Source organism: Protopterus annectens, chromosome 5.part0 (genome assembly GCF_019279795.1).
Source record: "Protopterus annectens isolate FY-2018-M chromosome 5.part0, PAN1.0, whole genome shotgun sequence".
Classification (NCBI taxonomy): domain Eukaryota; kingdom Metazoa; phylum Chordata; order Ceratodontiformes; family Protopteridae; genus Protopterus; species Protopterus annectens.
Window position 1 is genome coordinate 1383431929 of NC_056735.1, and position 19648 is coordinate 1383451576.

Genomic DNA, 19648 nt, shown 5'->3' on the forward strand with positions numbered 1-19648 from the left:
GGTAACTGCATTTGTTCTTGTGAAATTTAATTTCTATCTAGCCTAGCCCAGTTGTTGTACCTTAGGAAATAATATATAAATTATCTCTGAGTTCCTACTACTGAATTCACATCTTCCATACCAAATATTTTCATACATTTCTTCAAAGCTCTACCCTCCCTTGTTACCTTTCTCCTTCTAGGCCCCTAAGATGTATCCTCACTGATGCAAATCAAATTCCAGTCCCTACCTGTAAGCAATATTCCTAGCTGAAAGCTGATTATTTCTTCCAGAATTTTTTTAAGCTCCATTGTAGTAGTTTTAGGTGGAATATAAATACATGCCATCATAATCTTCCTCCCTTGTCAGTAGCCCCTTACTACCACAAATTTACCATTATATTTTTTCCTCTTCTATCTCTGTCAGAGCTCCTCTAGCATTTAATACAAGTACACTGCTTTTCATTTGTCCCAGATATTTCACTGAATAACCACCCTGAAATATTTTCTTTATGAAATTCACATGTTTTGCTTTTTCAGAATGTGTTTCTTGTATCATAGCTATTTGCACTCTGCACTCCTTAATATTCTTGACTACTCTTTCTTTTTGTATATAACTGTCAGACCATTCACATTCCAAGACAATATGGAAAGTGTTGCCATTATGATAAGGTGTTTTTGTTCCCACCTGTTATGTATGTAGACTTTTTATGTCTATGTTCAGCTTTTGTGTTACCTGCATGCATGCATGCACTAATGTCTGTCAGGCTGATCTTTTATACAGTTGTTTCTTGTCATGTCTGTGCATCACATCTTTTAAGACTTTTTGTTTTAATAATAGCCCTTAAAATCACACCTCCATAATACCCCCATAACTTACTACCTTATTAGAAACACAGAAACTATGTACATATTCAAATAAATTAAGTTTAACCCTCCTAATAGAAACAATTTTCCTGGATTGACAGTTACACTCACAGGGTTTAATTTACCTATAATTAAGGTTATCCATGTTATCATGTATGGCATAGCCCATGCTTCTACTTACACTTAAGTACTGTCTGTTTTTGTCTTATCTTTATTCCTTTCCCAGCTGTAGAAAACTTGAATGCTTTCAGAAATCATCAACTTGTAGCTTTAAAAAAGTATTGCCTTCTTAGCAGTTTGTCTCCAAAGAAACATAAGAACCAGATACATTGCTGCCTTCAACTACAAGCTTCTCATGTTACACTATGAACAGTAATTTGCTAAAGGAATACATTTCACTAAATTTAGCATTCACGTATTTACTTGATTCCACCTAAAACTTGTTGTTAGATCAAACCAAGGTCCTTAATCCAATCAGTCCCCTATGCAAAAGTAAATGAATCAACTGTATTTATAGTATTATATGTATACTTTTATATCCCATCCCCTTCCTCAACAACCCAAGATTATAGCATATTATCTTAAATATGCTTTTGTCCAGGACTTCTTCCCATTTTACTTTGCAATGTCTACATTTTTTTTGAAAGAAAGAAAGAATGAGGAGGAGAAGGGGAAGAAGAAAGAGTGGCACTTGATTACTTTAGTATCCATATAACACACAAAAAAATAACTGACTGTAAATGTTTTGCTGTATAACATGCAGTTTACACCATAACATTTTCTTAAGAATACTGTTAAGAACAAAGGCTGTTTTACTTACAGTTGCACTTCCTATTGACTGCCAAATGTTACTTATTACAGTTATATAAGTAATTCATATAGGCTTAAAATGGCTCGCAAGGGCAGTTAGCTTAGTACTAATCTATGAACCTATGAACCTATACCTATTGCACTGATCACACTGTTTACTGTTTAACACCTGCTTTAAAGCCTACAGTATCTGAAAGGCAAATTAGAGGATGTAATGTTATTTCAATACAACGTCATCACAGTATGGAATGTGCAGTATTCATTGTTACAACTGAGCAATATACATTTGAACAAAAATATGTTAAATGAATAAAGAAGGCAAAATACTTTGACTCTAAATTTAAGACAGCTGCTGTCTATCTTGCCAGCTGTCAAGAATGTGATACCCCATTAATTGCCTTTTGGGAGTTATTAATCTGTTAATTATGTTCAGCAAAGAAGAGAATGTGGAAATAAATCAACCTATATTTTGTTTTATTATTGTAAATGTCCAAATTTTGTATGATGCTTAGCACTGAAGCTCTTGAATAAATTGAACATGAGCAACCTTCAATACTAGATACTGGCCAAATGTTTCCCAAACAAACCTTCACTAGTTAATGGCTTAATGTATCTTTTGCAAGGTATATTTCTATGTAACAATACCAGAATCTCTTAAGAGTTAATTTGGTGAGACCAGGATGCTGAATATTGGAATCTGTGACAGGTTATAGATAAGATACCCAAGCTCATCAATGGTTTGTGATCCTGTCTTGATGGTATCTTAAATGACAGTGATTAAATTTGTCCTCCATGTGCCTTCTCTGGTGGTCACTGATTTAATATGCCATCTGTACAACTTAACTGTCATTCACTGACTGAATTCACACCTCTTGCAATCATGGCTCTGTCCCTGTATCACATGAATTCTTTTCTTCTCTCCTCCTAACTTGCCACACCTCATCTCCTCCCTGCTTACCTCAGCTGTTCTGTACTACTCACATACTCCCTATCAGGAACTACTATCCTACAAACTATTTCTCATGGTATGACATATCTCCTGAATAGCATTATTTTCGAGATTCCATTCCTTTATTTTTATGCTTTGTACTACCAATACAGAATTCAAAGTTTTGCTATCTATATACCAAGCTTGTCAAATCAAACTATGGTATGAAAAATCTCCTTGATTGCATATATGCCACTGTATAGAAATTTTCTGTCATTCATGGATTATGTGTTGTCATATAAAGACATGGAGCTCTGTTTGTATATATGCCTCTGTACAGACATTTTTTTGTTGTATTTGTACTGTTATGTTATGGAGCTTTTTTTCCCCGGGCCTCCACTGTAAATGGACGTTGTTCCAGTCGAACTTTCCCAGTAAACAAATGTAAAATAAAAATAAAATAAATAAAAATATGTATATTTTGCATGCCTTCAGAGCCATTTACTGTCTGGATACCTTTTGTACTCCTTAGCTGCCATTAATCAGCTGAACATGTCCTTCAAAAGCATATACCATCAGTCACTGACTGAGCATTATCCAAACATCTTTACTGCCAGTCATTTAGTGAATGGCAAGATGATTTGTCAGACTTAACTTTTTCAGATTCAACACCACCACATTAATTTCCTTGAGTCCGTAAAATGTAATAATTTTGCAGTTTATCTGAAAGTGTGTGTGATGAGGCTGTACAGAATCCCATGCAGTATGATTGGGGTCAATAATTGTTGCTTTGGTTTTCTATGAGGTACTATTCCAGCTAATTGGCTTCAGCCAAATGGCTTTCACTAAAAATGTATAAAAAGAATCCTACCACATTACATCCCTTCACTGCTACTCAGGTACTGAACATTTCCATCCCATATCTTTGTTGCTACTCACTGGCTGACAGTGTCACATACTGAACATATCCTTCACACACCTTTATTACTAAACAGACTGAAGACATCCTATATGCAACTTAATTACCAGTCAGAGACTGACCACACCATTCACACACTTTTACTTTCAGTTACCATAAACCTTTATTGCCATTTATGGACAGAACATGTTCTTCAAACAGCTTCAATGTTCACCACATATTGAACATATTCTCTGCACACCATCACTTCTAGTTACAGACTGAGCACTTCCTTCATGCACCTTCATTACCAGACCCAGACTGAAAGCATTTTTCATACACCTTTGCTGTCGTCACCATGTCTTATGTCACTGAACCAGTGACTAAAATGTGTCCACACTCTCCTTCTCAGGCATTGATGGAATATATTCTCCTCACACCTCCATTACCACTCACTGACTGAACATATCTCCCAGATGACTGCATTTCCAGTTGCTGACTGAACACTTCTGCACAATTTCACTGTGAGTCTCAGACTGAACATATTATCCACACAGCTTCAGTGACATCCAGACACTGGACATGTTCCTCACAAATATTCAATGTCAGTCATTGCCTCAATGTGTTGTCTACATACTTTAAATGTCAGTTTCTAATGGGATGTAATCTGCACATACCTTCACTGCCAGACGCAGTTTGAATGTGCTCTCTGTACACCTTCACTGCCAGTCAAGAGACTGAACATATTGTCCACAAAACTACACTGCTGGTCACAGAACTAAACATGATGTCCATCTTTAGATCACTGTTGAGATAGGGTGACATATCCTGCTCAGAGCTGGATGACCACAGCTTCTAAACCTTTAGAGCACCTTCCATGCAACTAAACCACTGTACATCTCAAGGAGAGTGGTATAAAGTCAGTGTTAGGGCACCAAACCTTCAGAACTTTCTTGTTGTCTAAGAGTGCACTCTTCTGCAGGCTTTGAATGATCGACAGCTGGCTAGTTTCTTCAGAGCTGGACAGATTAATACCCCATTAAGGAATACCTTCCAATTTTACCATTTTTGTGAGGAAAGTTTTAATTTGTTTGCAAAAATATATTGCTAGGGGCTAGGGCTAGTGTTTTTGATGGTTGTCACTAAAAACATTTACCTCAAAAATGACATTTTTAGTCAGAAGCTAAGATTGACTTACCAAAGCTCAACTATCCACTATTCAGACACTTGTCTGTAATGACATCGACCTGTGTTCCAGCTCCTTGTTTTTTCCCTCCCCAATCAGCAAGAAGAGAAAATTTGTATAGGAGGCTTTGATCTTAATGCCGGCTTCCACTTCCCTGTCAATGATGAGTGACTCTCCTGTGGCCATATTGGGTTCCTCAGATTGCTCATCAGTTTTTTCTCAGTCTCTCTGGAGCTGCTCATTGAGAAACTGCTAAAGACCGAGAGGCATGTACATCTTCTGAGGCTGTTTGAATGGGGTCTATATTATAACATCGAAGTCTTAAAACTTCGAATGTTATAATATTGACCCCTATTCAGTGAACGCTTTAAATAGCGAAACTGCAGAACACAGAATATTTTCCTAGGGAAAGTATTCGGTGGGCCGTTTCTGCAGCTTTGCTATTTCCTCGACTGTGGTGCGAAGGTGACAGACCAGATTTAGGTAAGTGTGCGAACGAGCTGATGTAAGGTGAGTGTGCAATAGTTAGGGACCTTAGGGTTAGGGAGTGGGTAAGGTGAGTGTGTGTTAGTTAGAGACCTTAGGGTTAGGAAACAGGTAAGGTGAGTGTGCATTAGTTAGGGACCATAGGGTTAGGGAGCAGGTAAGGTGAGTGTGCATTAGTTAGGGACCTTAGTGTTAGGGTTGGGTTAAGGTAAGTGGATAGCTAGTAGTGTATGTATGGTTTAGTGTAGGGTTCTGTGAAGTGTGTATGTGTGGATTATGTATTTTGGTGTGCTTGTGCTGTGTGTGTGTATTCTCGGAATATGAATTTTTCCCTTGGAAAAAATTCACTCTTCTGAGCATTCGAGTATATCACATTTTGAGATTCCAAGGTCAAGCTTATGGTGTTTAATCTTTTGGAATTTCGATAATGTGATATAGACCCGTTTGGATGCCCTGTTCAGGCAGGGATAAATAAGCACTCTTGTTGTTATCAAAGAAGAGAGCTGACATTGTTCCTTCATGAAGCAGCTCTTAGGAGCTGGATTTCTAGGGCTAGAACTGCTCTTCTGGGCATTCTTTCTTGGGGGGGGGGGGGGTCTCCCAGGAAAAGGAAATGCAAAATTAGACATTTGTCTTTACCTGTATCCCTGTCACCCTGAGCAGATGGGGTTTGCTTAAAGGCTTAGTTAAAGCCTTTCAGTCTTTACATTCTGAGGATTCCCTTCATTTATAAAGGAAAATAGTTGTATTTTCTTTTAGATTCTGATTCTCAACCTGATGGACAGGAATTAGACTTAGACTGTGTTTCTCAAGTTTCTGCTGTACAGAATGTGGAATCTGACTCTGAGGATTTTTCCCTCACCTGAAGAGTTATTCTTTTTTTTTTTATTGTTGTCATAATGCATGAGTTATTTCAGTGAGAACAAAAAGAAATATCAGAATCCTAGCAAAGATATTATGATTTGCTATAGTGGATTTTCATTCCTCCTGTTTTGCTAGTTTTAGAGGATGCTTTCCATGCAGCCAACAATTTGCCTGACATTTAGCCATCTAGAAAGTCTGATAAATTACATAAAGTCCCCGAGATCAACAAATGTAACCGTAGATGAGACTTTGTAGTGATTTATCTGACATATCTCAATTATTTAATGTCTTCTGTATCTCAGGTAACCAAACACTCTGTAAAATGTTATAATGGCACTGCTGATGTTTCTAGAGCAGCTGCCAACAGTGATGAGAAGATTTGCTTGGCTACATTCTCAGAATTTCCCAAAGGATGTCAGTGCTGAACTTCCGAATGTTCCATTGGGTAAAAAGGTATTATTTGGCTCTTCCTCTGCTGAGGTCCTTAAAATATTTGATGAAAGAGAAAAATTAATTGGGGGGGAGCATTTACCCAGACTTTCCAATCCTCCAAAACAAAATATTATAGGCATTTTCCTTGCGATTCAGATTAATTTTATAGGAGGCACAGTAAACAATCCCAACAAGAGGTAGGCAAACAAAATTTCAGAGATCAGTGGCAGGGAGGTGCGAAAAAAGAAGGCAGGGTCCTTCAAGTATCAAGGGTAATTTTCAGAAAGCAGACTGACTATATGCCCCATCATCCCCCTCTGTCCTTGTCAGCCTGAGAAACCAGTAATGTTTTTGCAAAGTCTAGGTCTTCACTTCCCTTTGTGGCACCAGATGACTTCAGACACTTGGGTTTTGACAGTCATTCAAAAAGGGTACAGCTAGCAGAGGGATTCACGTCCTTCTTTTCATGGGATTCTTTTGAATCCAATCAAACCTCCTTGTTTCCTACTGTGCTACATCAAATGCTATCTCATGGAGATGTAGAACCTGTTTCTGCAGATCAAATAGAAAAGGAATTTATTCAAGAATCATTTTGGCCCTCAAAAAAGAAGGAACCTGGAGACCTATTACATTTTTGTGCATCTGGTTTACATTTTCGGATCTTTGTTTTACTTTTTGGATTGTCATGAGCTCCAACAGTGTTTACAAAATGCATGGCTTCTATAATATCCCATTGCAGTCTGCAAGGCCTTTACATTTCCCTATATTTAGGTGACTACCTTGTTTTTGTAGTGTCTTTTAGAAGTTGTCAGGAATATGTTACTTGGGTAAGACCCCAACAAATGGAAGTTGTACGCAGGGATCTTCCAAGAATTGATCTGCGTTTGGGGAACACTTCAAGCAGACTCCTTGCACAAAGGCCTGGAAGACAGATGCCTTTTCATTCCAATGGACAGGAATGCTTTTGTATGCCTTTCCACCCATTCCTCTAATAAACAGGGCTGTTCTAAAGATTCATAAGGACTGTCCAGAGATGATACTGGTAACTGCCTTTTAGCCCAAGCAACAGTGGTTCGCAGTTCTTCTCAAAATGGCCAAGGGCAATTACCACAAGCTTCCTCACAGGATGGACTTTCACAGGACAGGGATTGTTTAATATCTTTTAGGCACCTATTTTCTGGGGACATGGATCATGTATTAAAGAGGTTAAGAAACCTGTTACTAGAAAATCATATTTGGCTAAATGGAAAATATTTTCTAGTTGGTGTCAAAATAAGAACCAGGATATTTTTAAGTTCCATCCTCTGCCCTTTCTTGTTCTTCTAACAGGATTCACCTCCTAGCCATTTGTGCTCTTCTGCCTATGGATGCCCCTTCCTACCATCCCTCAAATCAAACAGTTTCTGAAAGTGGTTTTGCTTATCCAACCACCTAGAAGATAGGTAGCTCCTTCTTGTGATCTTAATTTTGTACTGGACAAACTTACTCTTTTTTCCTTTTGAACCTGCTCATGAGGCAGATTTGAAGTTCTTATCTTGTAAAATAGTGTTACTCATTGCTCTGACATTTGCAAGGAGAGTATCCGAGTTAAAAACTCTAATGGTAATTCAGTCCTATCTCATCTTTCACAAGGCTACAGTAACTTCAAGAACAAATCATTCTTTTATGCCTAAGATGGCTTTGGAGTTTATCTTTAGCCAGGCTATTCATCTTCCTGTTTTCTATCCAGAACTAAAAATATAAGTGAGAAAGAATTCTACACTCTCTGAATGTCCACAGTCACTTGAGATACTACACTGATAGGAAGAAAACCATCAGAAATTCTGATCAATTGTTTATTTCCTATGAATTTTTCCTTCCCTTTCTCCTACTACATACCTACCTGTTAAGTCTGTAGCTTCCCTTACTCTGAGGCAACAATGCTCTGAAAGTTTGGTGCCCTAATCACTGACTTTGTATCTTGTTCCTCAAGCTGTACAGTAGTTAGTGTGCTTGGTATGTGACTCAAAACTTTAAAAGTTGGCTGGTCATCCACTCCCATACAGCTTAGACTATTGCAATAAGGATCTATTCAAATATCTGCTGTTAAGTTTATCTTATACTATGGTACTTTCTCCATGCACTTTATTTTTCTGTGTACATTTCTATCCCATGACAGCTGACTATTGAGCCTATCCTCTATCCACCCAGCACATTTATTCCCCCATCCTGAATCTCTCCCAGTGAGGAGAGTCATGTGGGCCATGGGGGCCATCATACTGGTATCCATGATGTTGTTTGTGCCCTTGTTGGCATCATCAGTAGCTGACCTGTACACTCACTCATGTCAAAACACAAGCATCTTATGACCTACACTGGGTGCGCGCGCGTGTGTGTGTATGTGTGTGTTTGTGTATGCTCCCACAAAAATGCACAGGAGGGCTAGCATCGCTGACTTGGGATCATCATGCACACCTCCCCCAAGTCTTTTGGCCATTGGTAAAATGCAAGTCTCTATTTCCAAGGGAGCAGTTTGGCCAGATCAGGATTAGTAATTCTTTCTTCTCATGATGGTCAGTCTGGCAAATGTTGCTCAGTCCCATCCTTCCTTGCTCAACTTTTCCAGTACTCAAACCATTGTTTGATCTCAGGTTATCTGGGCCACAGTCAAGGATTTACCTGTCTGCATCACAGAGCTATGTGATCACACACCTCCACCGACAGTAACTGACTATTTTCCCCATAAACCTTATCTCTTGTTATTGATTGAACAAGTGCGCAATGTTATTTATTTATATATGTTGTTCAAGTGTGTGAGTTGTACTAAATGGCCCTTTTCAATCATGATTGAAGAAATACAGGTAAAGCATAACAAGCTATTACAGATATTTAAATACAAGTTGCAAAATATTGCAATAACTTGAATTCAGTTTTAAATAAATCTTTATAGCAGTAAAAAACAGATTTGCTATAGTGGCATCTCTTTCAGTTTCAGGATGACCAATCCGATGAATATTTTTCTTATGCAAAATTAATGGATGATGTGCATTTGTACAAGTCAGTAAATTGCAGCTCTTTCTGGTGACCAAAGCTGTCATGCCCACTGAAGCCAAGACATTAACTCCAGAATTGCTGGCATCTTGGAATAAAGAGACTCCCCCTGCAGCAGCCTTGGTTGGTGAATGTATACTTTGGCAATTTGTGCATTTTTACACAAGTAAGTAGCTATCATGAAAGTGATTGCATGAACAGAATTACGGTAAGTTGTTGAATACACGAATAATATTAACACACCTTGTAAGCAGTCACCTTAGATTAGGTGATGCCTCTCCATCTGAGGATAAACACATTTTGAACAAGATTTGTTAGGGTACTAAACAAATTTAAATAACACGCACTGTGTACGGCCTATAAGGAATGGAGTGTCACAGTCTCATAACATGGGGCTACATAAAGAGAATACCTTACTATCATAGTCCAGTTTATGTTTGGGTACAAAGTAAAAAGTCAGGAATGTAAAAAGTAAAGCTTAATGTCTTGTATATAATGTAAAATTAGAGGGAGACAACCAGTGGTGGGGAAATTAACAGATATGTCAGGGTCCAAATAAAAGAGGTGACAAATTGGCTGGTTCTATGGATAATTGCAATCCTGCAGTTCTGCTGAGCTCTCTGTGGGAGGTGATTTATTTTATTTATGTCTGTTTACCTAGGTAGTGCACTGCTCAAACTGCAGCAGAACCAAGCGGTTTTAACAGTGAATGGTTGATTTGGCTGCTGAAGCAGAGGCATTAGTCAAGAGCAGCAGCATGTACCATAAAAAGTAGGACTAAGAATACCTTTATACCTGCAGATTCAGATTTAGCTTCCTTGGTAACTAAGGTTATATTGCTGTGAGCTGCTTTGAGTGTATGGGTGATTTTAGACTGGAAGACAATGTTATGTGGTTGGAGAAGGTGAAAGAAAGGTCTAACATCAGGCCTGTCTACTGTAGTCAGCTGACAGTGTTAATATCTTCATTGATAGATGATTTTGCCTTCCAGAAAAGAGAAATGTCTAAGTCTGGAATGAGTGCTAAATAACATTGTGACTCTTAGAGATGCTGGCACACAGATGCTTCTGTTTAATCCATTTGTGAGTGGTGCTCAAATCATGACAGAGGGTGTGGTTCAGTTGGGAAAAGACTGATGTAATCTTTGAGTGGTACTATTGTCCAGTGTCCATATAAATGTATCCAGCAAACCTCTTGGGGCTGTACTACATGAACTGGAGGGTGATTCTGTTATATCTTCAGTCAGGTTATCTGTATATCACATTCTGTATAGTTTGGTCAAGGCCAGACTGAAATCCTTCTTTAAAAAGACAAGCATGGGAGACAATGAGTGAGACATTAGGAAGATTTTGAATGATGCTTTGATTAGGTCACCTTTAACCATACCCTGGTAGAATGAACTGGTAAGTGTGAGTGGGGCTGTAAAGTGTCCATTACAGAACATCTGCTGATCATCATATGTGGCCATAGGCTTTGACATAATGCCTTCATAACCTTCATTGACTAAACATGAAGTTTTCATCATTTACTTCCAGTTATTGACTGAGGACATTCTTAACACATCTTCATCACCATTTAATGGCTAGATAGGCTCTCTGCACACCTTTACTGTCAGTTACTAACCTTCCTGTGCACACCTGCATCACAAGTTACCTAACTGTCCTTTGTAGACTATCACTGTCAGTTACTGACCGCCACCTGTACACCTTTACTGCAGTTATTACCACACATCATCACTGCTAGTTACTTACTGTATTCTTCCCATCTTCACTGCATGACCGAATAAAAATATCTTCCATACATTTTCACTTCCATACTTTGCCTAAACATAAATCCATGGTGGTGCAGCGGTAGCATCGTTGCCTCACAGCAAGAGGTTCTCCCATTCGATTCTCGGCTGGAGTGCGGGGAGTGCCTTCTGTGTGGAGTCTGCATGTCCTCCCCATGGTTGGGTGGGTGTTCAAAAGACATGCGTAAATGGGCGTACCTTCATTGAAGGTTGAACGTCATACTGGCACCTCGGCGTTTGTGAAAATCTACTGCCAATCATTAGCGGACCGGAGTTCCGCTGTGGCGACCCCTAACCGGGAAAAGCCGAAAGACAACAACAACAACTTTGCCTAAACATATCAAATTGCTTGGTCAGTGAGTGAAACTGTATAACAGTTGTTACCAAAAGTTCAAGTGTACCTTCTTGATGTAGATGTGAAAGATTATAATAGTCCCCTGCTCACAGAAGGTAACCTAGGTCCTGGCTTTAAGAAAATGCTCCACTCTGTTAAACTAAGAAAACAAATGTTCCACGATTTTGCAGTAGCAAGAACAGGAATGTCAATGATAGATCCAGCACATTGCAGACATTAGTATGCACTACTAGGCATCCATGCGCAGGAGATTTGATCATACCCATTAATGAATCAGGGACAAATCTCAACAGAAGCAAGTACAAATCCATAAATAATCAGGGACACTTTTAAAATATTAGTACCATTAAGGTGAGGCATTGACCGAATAAGAGAATGTATATTAGTATACATTTTCTGAAAAAAATGAAGTCTGTAACTCTAAATATTGTAATTAAGTAGAAATCACCATATTTTTTCCAAAATCACCAGTTTTGGGAGGGATTAAGAGGGACAGAGCTAAAATCTAAATCAGAACCAAGGACATCACTTAAATCATGGACATTTGAGAAGTGTGGATTTTATTTTTTGCAGCAGGAAAAGGATATTTGAGGAACAGCAATGGTGGCAGATCAGTTTAAAGTGAGTAGAGGAGGTGTCTGTGTGTGTGTGTGTGTGTGTGTGTGTGTGTGTGTGTGTGTGTGTGTGTGTGTGTGTGTGTGTGTGTGTGTAATATGTATAATGGCTCAGTTAGGGGGGCATTGTCTAGTTAATTGACTTGTGCTGAGTCAAACTCTGAACCTTCACTATGGGAGGCAAAAGCCTCAATCTTCCAAACCAAGTTCCAGGCCTCTTGTAACTTTTTTGTTTAAATCACTAAGGATTACAGAGTGTCAGTATTAGTCATCGTTCCATAAATTTGGGCTACTGTTTGCCTATCACTTAGTGCAGATGAGTATAGCTGTGAGCTGTTAAAGAGCTTTTTTCTGTTGTATATGGTTTGATTCCCTCAACTTTCATTTGTCTTCTATGTGACTCTGATGAATTTACTTCAACAGACAGTACTCCTGGGTTGCTCTTGAAGAGGAACACTTGTGTCCAGTGGGTTGTCCTGTCAGCGAATGTATCACACATTAGTCTTTTGAATTCCTGTACTCTTCGTGTAGACATTAATTAGTGCATCACTATATACTATTTGACTATAAACTCCAGCAAGTAACTTTGAGTTGCCTGATGCATTTTAACTAAATGTGAGTTTCAGTGGAGGAAAAGTTTACTGATTTGTATGACATATGTCTGTTTTCAACGTGAGAATGTTTTGTTTTATTTAGAAAATAGCTGTCAGTGTTTACCTGCAATATTACAAAATCAAAGTTTTAAATGAAATCCAAAATCTATGCAATAATTGTAAAAGAAAGAAAAAAATAGTATTACCATGGTCTGGCAGTCAGTGCAGAGGTTACCGTTGCAAACTGTAGTTTTTGTAGTACAGGGTTTGATTTCCCAACCCTTGTTTGCCTATGGTGCGCCTTTGAGCAAATCACTTAACCAGCCATTGCTCCCAGGCTGCTCCTGAAAAGGGACCATGTCCAGTTTGCCTACCTGATTAATAAACAGGATTATTTTTATTGTAATGGTAATTGATGGAGAGACAGCCAATTAATGGGATATTAGTTTTCTTAACAGGAGCCCAGTTCATCACCTTACATAGGACCCCATTTATCTACAAGCCAGCTTTGTTGGCTGAGGATATATACTACAACAATGTAGCATTAGTAGCCATTAAAATATGTCAGATCTGTACTGAGTGTTGTAAGATGGGCTACCTTTTTCTTGATGATGTAGATGACATAGGGAGGTCAAAACTGAGATTTAGGTCTTCTGAAAACATGTAACCCCCTTCCCCAAAATTAGTATGTTGCTTACAGTAATATTTCTGAATTTTGTATGACTTGATTGTTGAACAAAAACCACTGCAGTATTTTCTTTAATTGTTTTTCTCTATTTATTGCACTAAATAATTATTTATTTCATTAATAGGCCTGGATTATGTAGTACAGTCTAAACATGTTACATTTTAATGGCAAATTTATGCAGTATCTTCTTTATAGCCAGCAGCATTTGTCAGGTCATATAGTCTGCATTATGTGGAGTGATAATCAGAACTATATGATCTTCAGCATCCATTTTGTTGACATTGTTTGCATATTATAGTGAAAAGTCTTCCCTACAACATCAGGTTGTAAAGGATTTCAGCATTTAGTTAAAAAGTGTAGAAACAGATGACTAAAGCTCTGACTTCCTGCTTCCTGTGACAAGGGGGCAAGGTCTGAATTTGTCCACCTTAATTTACCTGTTATGCAACATTGTACAAATCATTTAACCAGACAACGCTTTAGAACAATTGGGAATTTAGGCTAGGCCCTTTAATGGTCTCCAGGACTGCATGCCTAATAACTATGAACATGCTGGTCATTGTTTGCCAGCCATCCCCTATTGCATAGCTGATCTAGTTCAGGAAGTGTTATGGCAATATCACCTGCACACCATTTTTTAACCTAGGCAACTTATTCTTCAAGGGCAGCAGGCATTGCATTTGTATATGAAGCACTGAAATGCAATGTCATATGCTATCAGCAACTTCTCATAAGTAATAGTTCTCTTTAATGTGTAATTATTCAGATACCTTTTAGTTCTGCAGAGACTGTGCATATTGAATTAGCACGTGCTATCAGGTGGTTAATATTTCTTATGCTGTCATAAATACTCTTTTATTTAAACTGTGCTACACATGGCTAGATCTTATGTTCTGATGCTAGAGGTATTTATACAGTTTCATGGATTTCATCCAAAACTACCAATAAAGTGCATGGAATTTTTTTTCTTTATAACAATAAGGGGTGTACGCAGTAAACAAAGTGGCCATAACTGCTGGTGGGGGTGGAGGGCTCTATGCGGATGAAAGTACTTTATACTGTTATCATCTGGTCATTGTTAAATAGTCTTTAATCATTTTCTGCAGGACTAGTGTGTGTGTGTGTGTGTGTGTGTGTGTGTGTGTGTGTGTGTGTGTGTGTGAAAATTCCCCCATGTAATACACCTGTTGGCTCAAACTCTGTACCTTTAGTAAAGGGTAAAAAGAGCCTTAAGTCCCTAGCCACCACCATTTCTAAGCTGTGCCTAGATTTTTGTGCTAAGAGTTGAGAGCTAAGCTATGGTGAGAAGTGAGCAGAATTTGTATTCCCCCATTACTGGCTAGGTTGTTTGTCCAGGTTTTTTGTGCTAAGAGCTGAGAGTTATGGTGAGTGAGAAGTGAGAACTGAATTTATATTCCCCCATTATTGGCTTTGTCCAGGTTTTTTGTGCTAAGAGCTTGAGAGCTATGGTGAGAAGTGAGAACTGAATTCACTACATGATAGCAATTAAGTTTCAGCCTTTCTATTTTTAGGGAACTGCTGATTTGGCATAGTGGTGTGTTGCTCTGACTGTAATGCATAGGGTTCTGGGTTCAAGGCTTGCCAGTGAAATGCTTTGGAGGTGACACATTTTATTCTAGCAACTTTCCAAAATTATACAAGCAATGTTTAAAATGTGTCCCTGGTAAGTCCCTAGCCACCACCACTTGTGAGCTTTGTCCAGGTTTTTGTTTGAAGAGTTGAGAGCTATGGTGAGAAGTGAGAACTGAATTTGTATTCACCAATTATTGGCACTGTTTGTCCAGTTTTTTTGTGCTAAGAGGTTGACAGCTATGGTGAGAAGTGAGAACTGAATTCAATAAATGATAGTCATTAAGTTTCAGTCTTCCTTTTTTTCAGAAAACTGCTGGTTTGGCATAGTGGTATGTTGCTCTGACTGTAGTGCATAGAGTCCTGGGCTCAAGTCTTGCCAGTGACATGCATGGTGGTAACACATTTTATTCTAGCAACTTTCCAAAATTATACAAGCAATGTTTAAAATGTGTCCCTGGTTTTTGACCTTTTGCCCCCCCCCAAAAAAAAAAAACTGAAGTTGAAAATAAGTGCAAGAAGCTGTGCAATATGCCTATGGCTTACTCTACTGTTATTCTATTTACAGTGTGGGTGTGGAAGTAGACTTTTATGATGGAAATGTTCTGAGTGGGCAGTTTTGTCATTATTGGTTCATGCATTTTGTTTCATTGCCTACAGTACAGCCTATTGGAAAAATGTTCAAACAATACATTTATCATGTGCTCTGTCTAACAAGTGTGCTGCATTATACAAGGAATATAACTTAATAAAGTCAGGAAGGTATATCAAAGAAAAGAACACATGTATGTTTCTTGTTTTATGTGCAAGGGGCCAATGATTTGAGCCCAAAGGTAATCTTTATCTACCACTGGCCAGATGCATTTTCTTTGGATGTGGTGTGTGGGTTTCAATGCTATTTCAATTAATTTAAGTTTCAAGGGCAGAGAAGTTTTAATGCCAGGTCTATTTTCATTGTGAGACAGTATTGCTTTGTTTAGGATATGTCTGTTAGTGTTTGTGCATTGTTGTGCTGCAAAATGTAAAAATAAAATCCAAATAATCATTGTAGAAGTAAAGCAGCATGCACACATTAGTGTTTATGGTAAATGGGGAGAAATTGCCAGGTAATAGGACATTGGAATGGCTGCAGGGGGACTCTGGTGCCATATTTTGGTTGTCTGTTCTTCAGTTTCCGTTTGAAAGTTGGTATCCCACAATTCCATTGGAGTGGGTGGGGCTATGTAATTAGGTGTGCAAATTAGATGTTAATCAGCATACTTATTTGTATCTATTTTTAGGTTCATAGGTTCATAGGTAGGTACTAGGCTATCTGCCAGAGGGCATTTATAAGCCTAGCCAGAGTGTGTCAGCTTTCGCCACCCCATTGATTAATTAACTGAGCCTCTGTCAAGCAGAGCCAATAAAGTGATCCCAGTGGTGTATTTTCTGTTCCACTCTTCAAGGTTTCTCTTGAAGAGTGTTAGTGAGGGGCTCTGCCTAATGTAGATAGGAATTTTGTTCCAAAGTATGGGGAGTCTCTGTGACAGGAATCTATCCCTCCAGCATGTTCTATTTATTGTTGTGGTGAGGTTTAGCTCACTAGAACACGTGGCTTGTAGTGACTTGGATTTCTTTAGGTGGAGCATGTCCATCAATTCTGAGTTGGACATAGCTTTGTAAGTCAGGCAGAGATCACCTCTGAGTAAGCAATATGCCACTGAGTACAGCCAAAGTTTTTTCAGTCATTCTGCATAGGACATATGTTTGAGGCCAGTAATCCTCTTGGTGAGGTACTTTTGTGGTCTTTCCAGCTGTTGGAAGTGTCCTGTGAGGTACATCCCAAATGGTGCATTGTACTCTATGATGGGTCTGATGAGTGACGAGTAGAGGGACACTATAACCTCTTTATTTCTAGATGTGAACCCTTTAGTAATTAGATGGGCCACATAGAAGGATTTCCTAACTACTTTGGCAATATGATTGTCAAAGGAGAGATTACTATCTACCTGGGTCCCCATGTCTCTTATTACCACTTCTGTATTAAGGGGCCTGCCACCTATGTGGTAATTCATGGGTGTTTTGTTTTTCCCAAATGGGATGACTATGCATTTTTTGTCATTTCATGGAGATTTTTGATGTTTCCAGGTTGAGAGATGGTGTGTGTGTGTGTGTGTGTGTGTGTGTGTGTGTGTGTGTGTGTGTGTGTGTGTGTGTGTGTGTGTGTGTGTGTGAATTAAGTTGTTGTAGTATGACTACTGTGTATGGAAACAAATTGGAAATATGTGACTTTGGTCATTATAATTGTTACTAAATTTTCTGACACAGACATCAGAGAGCCTTACAGTCAACAACATACCTATTATTGCTGTGTTTGCAGGATGTCTGTGGATAAAAATAGATGAACCTGCTTAGCTGATAAAGTTAAAAAAATCATTAGTCTGTCTTTGCAGGAACAGTGTGCATTTGTTTAAAGCAAACAGGAATACTTTGATGTGGCCATGTTTATCACATTTTATTTTTATTTATTTAACATTTGTTGACCAGGAAAGTCTGACTAGGACAGAGACTATTTTCAGAGGAGACCCAGGGAGAAATGCTCCAGACAAATGTCTTTGGAATGTGGGTGGAAACCAGAGGACCCAGAGGAAACCAACACGAAAGCAAGAAGGACATGCAACTCCACACAGAAGATACTCCAACCAAGAATCAAACCGGAGAACTTCTTGCTGTGAGGAGACAACGTTAACCACTGCATCACAGTGCCAATGATATGTGACATGCACAGTCAATAAAGTGGCCATACTTTTTGAGTAAGGATATTGGTGGGTTGTAATGACTGCAGTTTGAGTGGCTTTTTATTGCTGAACTGGGTACTTTTGACATTATTGGTTAATGCATTTTGTTTCACTGCTTACTGGAAAAAAATATTCAAAACAGCAGATTTAAAACACACTAACAAATGTTGTTGAACTAAACAAGAAATATACTGTAAAACAATCAGGAAGTTAAATCAAAGAACACATGCATTTATGTATAGTTCTTAAAATGTTTGCAGAGGACCCATGGCTTGAAAACAGCCCGTGGCCCAAGATATATTTAAGCTACCACTGGCTAGATGCATTTTCAATGAATGTAAGTATGTCCTTCTACTCTGATGTTGCAGTATATTCATAACAGTAGGGAGTAGCTGCCTGCAGCACCACCATTCAGCCTGTGTACCAAAGTTTTTGACTGGAGGGTACGTGTGATGTCAGCTATGAGGGCTATAAACCAGCGTTAGGTATAAAGGTGACATCTGCACGTACGCTCTCCAGAATTTTTCTGCCACAGTGATCATTGGATGCCCGTTTGCCAATTCTACCTTAGTTTGCGTTTTATCAGACGACTACAGTTTTGAATATCGAGACCAAATGACCGTTTGGACCATTCAGATAAGTGCCCACTGGGGTTTTTTCTTACTTGTTTGCTTGCTGTATTAGATTTACATGTCAGCTAGGAAAGGGAATTGTGTTTGTGGGAGACAGATTCCTCACAAGGACACACACGATAGTGTGTTTTCTGTCTAGCAAGGCCCACAACCATACATCTTGTTCTATCTGTAAGTCGTTCATCGCCAAAACACTTTGTAGCCAACTAGCAGCTTTAAATCTTTATGTAGAATCAGAGACTCAGACGTTTGGCATTAGGCATGGAGAGAGGAGTAGGCCCATCTGATAAGCCGCCTCGGAAGAAGGTGAAGAAACTTAGGCCCGACTCCCAGGCTGCACCTCAGGCATCTGAACCGGCTCTAGAGGCAATAGCAGACCCAGAGTCCATTCAGATGATGGTCTCCCAAGCAGGCCCGGGAACGGGGTGCGGGATACCGAAGGTACGTCTGCTGATGTATTTCAGCCATCAGACTCTGATGGTGGAGGGGAACCATGGCTCTCCTTTTTGGAAGCCCCTGTCTTCCTTATCTTGCTAGGCCGATGTCTGCTTCTCCCTAGGCTACCACACTCTTGAAAAGGAAACAGAAATCCAAACACGTTGAACCTCCTCAGATGTCAGGCTGGGAACCCTTTTCCCAAAGCCTCTTTAAGGCCTTTCAGGCCTTACAATCCCAACAACTCCCACCTACTCTCACTTCTCAACCAACCCATGTGTCTGAGGAGGAATATTCATCCTCTGAGGAATCCTTCTCTTATGAGACTCAAATTGAATCCCCCAAGGAGTTCATTACTCTAGATGAAGAGGACTCTATTTCTCCAGATTCACCAGGGGAAGAATTTAGTTTTGGGGATACTATATCCCTCATGAGGGAACACCAAGTGGCAGGCCTCTAAGGTCTCAGATTCTAAGAAAAGATACTTTGACCTTATGCAAATGGAGCAGCCCACTCCCTCAGCTGTGCCCCCTTTACTACCTGCATTTCAAGATGCATTCTTAGCTGCTTCACAGTCCCCTGACTCCCAACCCCCAGCAGCAAAATGACCAGACAGATTTTATAGGGCCCCCCAGGACACCCAGTTTCTTTACAAGAACCCTCCTGCTGACCCAGCTGTTATAGCTGTTTCTGCTG